A 9,975-nucleotide genomic window follows, 5' to 3' on the forward strand; every position below is an offset into this window, starting at 1 on the left:
AAAAAATGGAGAAGGATCCAAGCAAATTTCTTCATTGGGCTGCCAAAAATATTCGGCTTACTACAGTGCGGAGACTTCTTTCCCAAAAGGCCACTCATGTGAATAGTAGGGATGACGACGAGTATACCCCTCTTCATCGAGAAGCGTACAGTGGACAATTAGACATTGTCAGTGAGTTGGTGTCTCAAGCGGCACATGCAATAACTGTAGATGAATAGACACCCCTGCACAGTGCATATACGTGGAATAATACCAGAGTGACTTCTTTATTACTTCATCATGATGCAGATACTAATGCCCAACTAAAGGCCTCTTGTCCCCCTTACATCTTGCTGCTGAGAATTGAGCTAGCAAAGATACTCTTGATCTCCTTCTGTTGAACCATTATATAAAACCAGGCCGGGAGAACAACATAGAAAAAAATTGCATTTGATATTGCCAAAAGGATAAGTATGTATCACTACCTCTATGAAGTTGTGGAAGGCTGTACAAATTGTTCACCTATGTCCTAATGGTCGGGGTTAAGTTTCTTAAATTTCAAAAATGCAAGTCGATCTTTTGTGTCCCTACAAAATATTTTCACAATCCAAATAAGAGCAATATATTTTATTTTGGTCTGCCATGGGGCTTGAACTCTGGGCCTGGGAGCTATCTCTGTGCTCTTCAGCTCAAGGTGAGCGCTCTACTACTTGAGCCTCAGCTCCACTTCCAGTTTTCTAGTGGTTTATTGGAGATAAGAGTACCACAGACTTTCCTTCCCAGGCTGCCTTGGAACCATGATCCTCAGGTCTCAGCCTCTTGTGTAGCTAGCATTATAGGCATAAGCCACATGTGCCCGGCAACACCAATATTTTACTGTAAAAATTCATGGATTCCGAAGAATTCTTCCAAGTGAATTGCCTGCATTGGATGTCAAAATGTATTCAATAGTTTTTGTATACATGTATAATGATTTCTTCAGAGTTTGTGATTTTTTAATCAGAAACAATTTTAACTTACCTGTTGAAATGAGTAGTACAGAAACTAAAATATTTCTGGTGCTTGTCTGAAAAAGTATATTTTAAAATATTCTATATTCTATGTTTGCATAATGTTCATAATTTATTTTATTTTCTCCTAGATATACTTTGAATTCTACATTATTTTATAATATTTAGGTTCATTAATGTGTCCTTTCTGATTGCATTCCATATAGAAACAGTTTGATTCCTTTTTTTCTAGGTCTTAATATTATTTTTCTTTGGGATAAAATGACAATGTCTAATTTGAAAAGTTTTGTAAAGTTTATGCTATGTAAACGCCTTTCTGAGGTGAATATTTAATATACTGATGTCAAACTAAATTTAATTATATGAATTACGTGTATTGTTACAGTTGTAATTTTGTTTTAATAACTGTTTTTCATTTCTTGCATCTGAAGAATGAAACATATGAATACTTCTCAAATTTTCATGTTATCCTTGTGCAAGTGCCATGTTAATCTCTGCATTGTAATTTGAGTATTCGTGCTGCTGAAGCATGTAGTATCCTCTAAATTTAAGTAGTTAATGATGCAATCTTTATACAAGCCTATATCTATGGGTGCCTACTTGTAACAAGGAAACCGTATTGTTCCTAACAATGCTATCGATCTTATTTCCCTAAAATTCTGTGAATAGTAGAAAAAAATTATATTGATCAATCAATTGCTCACATTTGCAAATTTTTTTGTCAATGACTATCTTAAGTCTTTTTATTTGGAATTTGATCGTATTCTCAATTATTTACAGATAGGTCCAAAGGTGATGGCTTTTTCAAGTACTTATTTATCCAACTGTGTTAGCTATGTGGACCTAATGGATTCAAAGTAAGCGTTGCTTAAGAGCTACTTCTAAACTTCTTCAGCTGATATTTTCCCAAATGAGGTGTTACTGGCACAAATGTCTACCTGAGCCTTTACCCTTCTTCCATGTGGGAACAGACCAACCAGAATATCTTACCCTGACAGCATAGATTGTCTTACTAGAACAAAACTAATCTTGGTTACAAGGGATCATAGAGAGATGAACAGTTCAAACAGAACTGTTCAGACTAGAAGGTATTTTATCAAAATATAATTGTTTATTATACCTTCCATTTCAAAAGTAGCTAAAGCCAAGAAGGTGAAAAAATTGTTCATATGCATGATTACTTAATGTCCTGGCCTGTCTACCATCCAACCAGGCAGGAACTTACACTACTGCCTTTTTATCACCAAATATTTTCATAGTTGCAGGAGAAGTCCATATGTTTCTCCTCGTTATTAGGCATTAAATTGATACTGTTTTAATCACAGTGTTTCCTCTTGCCTCCATGCTGTAAATCTACAAATGGTAAAGCTTTAGGTCTAACTCTATCAAACACTAAGGTAGAGATAATGGAATAATACTTTAAAACAGAGTAGCCTTTGATACAGTAACTACAACAGAACAATGCAAACCTGTGCCTTTTAATTATATTATATATAATTATATATTTTATATTTATATGTGCTGATTTTATATTTCACACAGTAAAACTTACTAGAATTAGTTGATAATTTGACAAATAAATTGATATTTATTTATTCCAATAAATAGAATTGGAATATAAATAATTAGGTTTAAAATATATATTAGAATATAAAAAGTATCAATGCAATGTCTTTAGTATAAACTTGTGATACATTCTAACTGTTCTTGGTCTTCTGAATCCACATGGTAAAAAAACAATGTTTTCCTCTAATCTATAATGCATTTTACTCTGTTGCTCTGTTTATTGTTTTAACTCTCTTGTCCCAAACTGTTTTTCTCCATATTTCGGAAGCATTCCTATCGATTATACCCAAATTTTGCTAAGATGTCTAAAAAAACATTATCCTTCTGCAGTCCCCATAGGTCCTAGGATCCCAGGTCCCAGTTACCTGCATCATCAGGTAACAGGGGCAAGACTTATCACCAAGGCCCATGCAACATGTCAGCACATAGTAATTGAAGACCAATCTCAATTTCTCATTTCCTATATTTCAGGGCCCCAATTCCTTGAGATGCAGGAATTAGCAGTAAGCAATTGTGGAATGCAAGGCAATTTAAAATGAAGAATGAAATAACAAAATTTGAGAGAAAGTACTGTAATTAAAACATTCAACTTATAGATGACCAGCCCATATGAGTGAACAAGTTCAGAAAGTGTCATAAGATTATTTTTAATACCCCTCCCCTATGATTAATGAAAGATTTTATTCCAACATAAGTGGGCCAAAAAATAGTTCCTAGAAGGATAGATCCATAATTGGTCTACCAAAGCCCGGAAAACTTGACTTAGAGATCACATATAATTCAGAAAAATATTTGAAGCACTAAGGAGTGCTTCAAAACACTGGGACTTCAGTACAACATGGTTCTGTGGTATAAAAATGTCACTCTCAAACCAATGATAATCTACATTTAATCTTCTGAAAGTGTATTCCTTTTCAAATAAACTTTTTAAAATCACATTCGTCAAAATGACATTTTACAAGTTGATGATACTTAGTGACATTACAAGTTTTTTAAGTGTAGGGAGCAAGTTTCAATAGAGTTGAATTATTTACACAGCACTAATGCCAAACACATTCAACCATTCATTAAAGTGTAGAAATAGTACCACCCACAATTTGTGTTTTTCAGTAAGGGCCTTCCAGAAATGTGTTAAATAGATTAGCCTCCTAAATTTCAAACCCAAATGCGAGCTAATAAATTTCATCTTTAATAAGGTACACTTTAAAAAGTCACAAATAGTTGCCTTATCATATGTTATTTTATGTTTTCCCTCTATCTAACATAGTAAGAAATATGACTTTAAGTCTTGAATATGGGTATTCATCAGAGATATGACAAACATAATATCTGTCTTCTATTTTTATCATATTCCTCTTTTGGAATAAATTTTAATTTTCTTCTTTTTCCAAAACTTATAGGCAGTAGAAAATATTATTCCATGTAAAATAAAAGAATCACACCGTTGTACAAAGCCATTTATAAAAATTCTTAGTTCGGAATATATTCTAAGCCATTTTTTTAAATTTCTTTTTGACTAAAGATTAATCTTCCAAATGGATGAGAATAAAATCTTGTTTAGGTGATTCACCTCTCCAGTCTCCAGCAAATTGTTGCTGTAGATGAATCAATTATGGAAATATAAGCTGACATCAGTTCAAGAATATGCAGGATTGAAAGTCCATGGAATGCATATAAACCATTCAAAGTATTAATAGACAGTTTAACACAATGACTATCAGGAAGTTGAAACCAGAGAGGAATTATAGTAAAGACACAGAATGAATGAAAAATGAACAAGGGGCAAGTACAGCTAGAATATTCAATGTACAAATATGATAAAGGAAGTGGCAAATTGGAAATAAATCTTGGACAAAGGGTTGGTTGAAAATGATGGAAGGAGTGACTCCGATCTAGGAGCATTGGACAATTAGATGGATATATTTAATTGTAAAACAATTGCACAACCTTTTAAAATTCAGTTTAAAAACACAAGAAACAAAAAACAGAAAAATCACAACCAAATAGCAATCTCCAGAGAGTATGAATATGACCTCTCAAAATTTTAAGCAATTAATGAAGGGCAGTCTTGGGAAAAGCAAACAAAACTGTTCAAAGAGGGAAGTTTGGGATAGGGGAGAATTTTGAACAGAATTAAATAGATTGTCTAAGGTTATAAATCACCTACATCTGCTGCAAATAGTATCTTTCTTCTACGAGTTTTCTGTCTGAACTGTATAATCCAGTCCTGAGACACACTTGGTAGCTTGTGAGGTTAGAGTGGAAGAAACAAGATCATGAACCCATTACTCCACTGGAGAAAAAAACAATACTCTATATTTTCTCTAATATCTCTTCACTACTCTTTCTTCATACTTTTAAGTCAATTGATTTTGAATTATATTTTTCCTTCTTTCTTCTGGCAAAGTAATTCATTAAATATTATTTGCCATTTTCTTCTTTCATGCTGTTTAATTGGCCATTGATATTTAATGAGTCCATTAAATATCCCTCTTGCATTTGGTTGCCATGAAACAACATTTATGTTAATGAGGAGAAATCTAATGTAAAACTGTCTCCAGAATACAGCCCTAGAAGCTGTGATCACAAATATTTGGCAATTTTTTTTCTTTTATCTTAAAAGACTTCTTGTGTCTAAAGTGCCCACAAAAATAAGTACTCCATCCCTTGTTGGTTCAATCAGAATTGTCTAAGCTCAAAAATATATTTTCCTAACAAGATGCTGATAGGAGACAAAAAATACTGCACTTTTATCTTCTCTTTTAAGGTTCTGCTTAGATACCATATCAGGAACAGTGAAGTTATTCTAGGCAAAATTATTTCAATAGATTATTTTCTCTTGGTCTTGCATTTGTTCACCAAGATGTATGGAGGAGAATAGAGTTAAATGACCCATACCTTGGAAGACAGTGACTGTTACAAAAGGACAATGCTTCTATGTCCTACTTCAATGTCCTCCTCTTAGCTCTTGCCGGAGTTCCAATTAATCACAGCTTCTTGGCTTCATGTCTAGTGAAGCTGAAGGACTATATGGGCTCCACCACTGTTAAATCTTCATTATTTCTCTTTTAAAACTCTTTAAGTTGCCTCATTTGGACGTGGAATTTATTATCATGTCTTCATTCAATCAGTTCTGCATTGTAGTGAGCCAAATAGGCTCTGTAAACTCACTTTAGGGAGTAAAAATACTAACACAATTTATATCAAAAAGTTTTGACCTCCCTTCACTGCTGAATACAATAGGCTTAGCTAAGTCTTCTAAGAAAACTTTTTTCTATTAACTTTTCCATTTGCTCAATTCTTTTCTGAACTTTTTGGCATATGTAATAACAGAAGTCTTCACTATCTCATATTAATAAGGATATTACTTTTGTGAGCCACATAGAAATGTGAAATTATTGGTTTGAAGTATCCAATCAGATTTTTTTCTGTGTTTCACTGCTTCACATCCAAAGACATTGTGGAATGTGTTACAAACAAAAATGTGTAATCCCAACACCTTCTTTCATTGTGAAGAGCACTTTCTCCCTAAATATTTTGACTCAAATTATCTTTTTCAGAGAATTACTCTTTGGTAATTAAAGGTAAATTCACAAATTTTGATGCCTTTTTTTTTAAGTTCTTTGAATTTAAATTCCAATACAACCTTGTTTCAAACAGTGAAAATATATTTCCTGGGTAAGGAAAATTCCAAGGGACCCTACAGGATTTACAGGTTTGTTTGTTTAGTGTGAAAAAGAGCAATCTTCATCCACATTGCTCCCTCTCTACTAAGTCTCCTTGGATTTCTTTGCATGAAAACTATTCTTCCAGGCAATTTAAATTTTTGTAATAGGCTAAGTTGTTAAAATTTTGAACAATTAAAATTTACCTGTCATAACTTTAAAACTCTTGAAAATCCTTTATCAGAACCACGAATTCACCAATCCTAATTCCACCATTACCATCAAAAAGTTAACATGCTATTTTCATGATATAGTATCCATGCAGCTATTATATTCCAGTGGCTTTGTTATGCATATATATATAACCATATTAGCTGATGCTAAGCAAAATTAATTCCAAGATATGTAACCAGATTTTTTCATTTGTGGTTGTTGTTTTTGATGAACTATGTGATTTCTGTTTTCTTTGGGTTTTCCCCCTATGGTTTATCCTTCCGGTATATCATTTTGTATTGTATATACATTTACCTTAATTAGTGAAGGGAAGAGGAAAAGCATAATGGTGAGACAAAGGACAAAAGGCAAACCAATGCAATAGCAATACTCACAAGACAATATATTAGAAATGTGAGGGATGAAGGGGTCAAGGAAAACTGTGAGAAAATGAGAGAAGGTTAACAAATTTGAAAAGCTATGATTTAATACCTTACAATTACTATAACACCACTGTACATCACTTTGATAATAAAATTGAAAAATAAGCTGCATAAAATATAATTTCACTGTATTGGCACAAGAAATAATATTCTTTATATATTAATATTTTAAAAACCAATACTATTTGGCATCTAATTTGAATTAATTACCCCTTATTTATCAGAGGGTCATCAACTTGAATGTTATCCAACTAGACAATATTTTCACAATATACTTGCCAAATTTTTCAAAAAAGAATAAATTTAGTATTTTCTCATTTTAAAACAGAAAACTGTTTAATGCTATGGAAACCCATAACTTTTAAAAGTAAGTAAGTTGTTAAGAGGACAGAATATATGTGTTCTTCAAAATTCCTATGACTAATAACTACTCATTTTTAAATTCTCAAAATTTCTGAGAGATTCCAAACAGTACCTGTTTGCATGTTATATAATTCTGCAATAGATGTAGTTTTCAATGGGGTGTTACAGACTGAGAAGTCAACAGAAAAATAGCCACATTCTGCTAGAGGATAAAACTATGAAGCATGTGTAATAATTAATTCTTCAAGAGTAAGCTATTGTTTATCAGAGTAAGCTATTATTTCTATGACCATCAATCCCAAGATTTATGCCATAAAGTCATCCTAGCCCAACAGTTTCCAACTTTTAAGGGGCACCTTAAAATTCCTTAATTCACATCATGAATACCTTATCTCTATTTTGAAAAAATACTACACCTCTGCTAATGTGACGCCCTCCTTGTTCTGAAAAGAACACCACAATACATTGAGCTGCATCATTTTTCCTCCACTAGTATTCTTGAGATCAGAACACTTGCAAATATTATTTATATTTATACTTTTTTAACTATCATAGATATTCAGGATGCTAAGATAAAAAAATTATGGTTCAAAGCCCACCCAGGCAGGAAAGTTTCTTAGAATCTTATCTCCAAAAAAATTCTCCACAAAAGCAAGACTCAAGTGGCACTGAGGTTGAAGTGGTAGGGCACGAGACTTGAGCATCAACAGGCTCAGAGACACTGTCCAGGCCAAGAGTTCAAGCTCTAGGATGAACCAATAAAACAAAAACAAAATTGAAAACAAACCCCAAATCTAGCATTTTTCTCCATGTATACAGAGGCACGTAAATAAGGAAATGACTTCCTGTGTTACATATAGGTAGAAGAAAGAAGATGTCACACAATTACTCTCTTCATACCATATTAAACCACACCCTTAAAAAATTGGTTTTTCTAAATGTATAAATTAATGTCATCCATTTTTTGGCAACTCTGTCTAGATTATTCACATTAACATAGTATACATGAACTGTGGGAATTATCTATTAACTATGTTCTAATTATAACTCTCTTGAAAGAATATCTAGACAAATAGAATGCCAGAATCATTTGTGAATTTTTCAATTAATCCCTCTACTTAAAAAGAATTTTGTAGTATACTATAGAATATGAAATTACAAACAAAACCAAAAAATATATTTTAAATCTAAATTCTAATTTAACAAGGTCTACAAAGTCCTACATTAGACGAACTTTGCTATTTCTCCAGGTTTAAGCTTTTGTAATCCTTCAACATTAATTTGGAATCCAACAGAATGAGGCTTACTTACTTTTGCAAATTTTTGGATGGGAATCATGAGCTAGTTTTCATCTAGGAATGTTCTGTAATGATGAGAGCATTTAAAACACAAGTTAGGATATATATGAGTTGCATTCAATAGGAAACTTGACTTCTCAAAACATAATGACAAAATTAGCCCAAACTTCCAACTGTGTATTCCTTTTTTGTTGTTTGATTTGTTTTACTGAGACAAAATTATTCTACCTGGTCCAGGGAAGGTATCATTATGTAATTCCACTCTCTAATCTCCTGTTTGAGTGCTAGAATTCCAAGCTTGTAGCACTTTGCCCTGCCATAGTTTGTTTATTTAATCTAGAAACAGACTAGCAATTCTGAACTTCTCCTATGATCTTATCCACTAGACTGAATGCTCAGACTGTTTATGTACTATTTTCAAAGATGTTTTAACATTTGACACAGGATATGAACATTTTCAGATGCACCTGCAGGGTTCCCTGATTCATTCTACCATGGATCCTATAATAATAATGATTACTTGACTCTCTTACTATCTCTGGTCCCTACCTATGTAATATTCTCAACTTCTGGGGGAAAGTTCACTTGAAGGCTTTCTAATGTTTAAAATTATCATTTGATTCTAATCTTACACAGGACTTATTTTCTATTGTTTTCTAACTTTTCTACATATTCTGAGAGTTGTTTCATTTGTGTCTTTTTGTGTGCACCTATAAGTGCCTCTGTGTGTATGTGTATGTTTGTATGTATGTATGCAAAAACCTAAAGCTGTTATTCAGCAATGTTGCTTGTGACTGGTATTCCAGCTTTTGGCTGATTAATTATAGGTAGTGTCTCAAAGCCTATACTGTCCAAGCTGGATGCAAATTGAAATTCCCAGACTCCTTTACATTTTTAGGTTTTATTTTTCCAGGAGTATCAACTTTTAAACTTCAAACACTTTTGTGAGTGTAAAGTCTAACCTGTAGCCCAGATTTTTAACTCAAGAATTCATATAAAGATAGATGAACATATACATTACATATCCTGAGTGTACACTGTTAGAAATGTGATCATAAACCAAGTTGTTGTGAAATCTGAGGATTGGGGTTTAAAGCCAGCATGGGTAGGAAAGTCCTGGAGACTCTTTTCTCCAATAATTACTAGAAAATTGGAAGTGGCACTGTGGCTCAAGTGGAAGAGCCCTAGCCTTGAGCTGTGTTTCAGAGGGACAGCAACCTGTCCTATATTTCAAGTGCCACAAACAACAACAACAACAACAAAAAGAATATAAGAAAAGGAAAGAAAAAGAAATGTGATCTTAGCCACCAGGTTCATTGCTAGTATAATTCCTGTTCTCTCAAGATGGATTCATTTTTTCCAGTTACGTCTACTCTCCTATATCTGACTTGCATTGGAAACATAATCATTCTTCCATTCTCCTTTTTGCACATTTACG

General features: G+C 33.0%; 1 pseudogene; it reads right to left on the reverse strand.

Moving 5' to 3' along the window:
- Window positions 1-1,423: 1,423 nt before the first annotated feature.
- On the reverse strand, window positions 1,424-1,520 carry LOC122123167 (annotated as a pseudogene).
- Between the last annotated feature and the right edge of the window lie 8,455 nt (window positions 1,521-9,975).

The sequence above is a fragment of the Dipodomys spectabilis genome, unplaced genomic scaffold, assembly GCF_019054845.1.
Source record: "Dipodomys spectabilis isolate Male_0828 unplaced genomic scaffold, ASM1905484v1 ptg000224l, whole genome shotgun sequence".
Lineage (NCBI taxonomy): Eukaryota > Metazoa > Chordata > Mammalia > Rodentia > Heteromyidae > Dipodomys > Dipodomys spectabilis.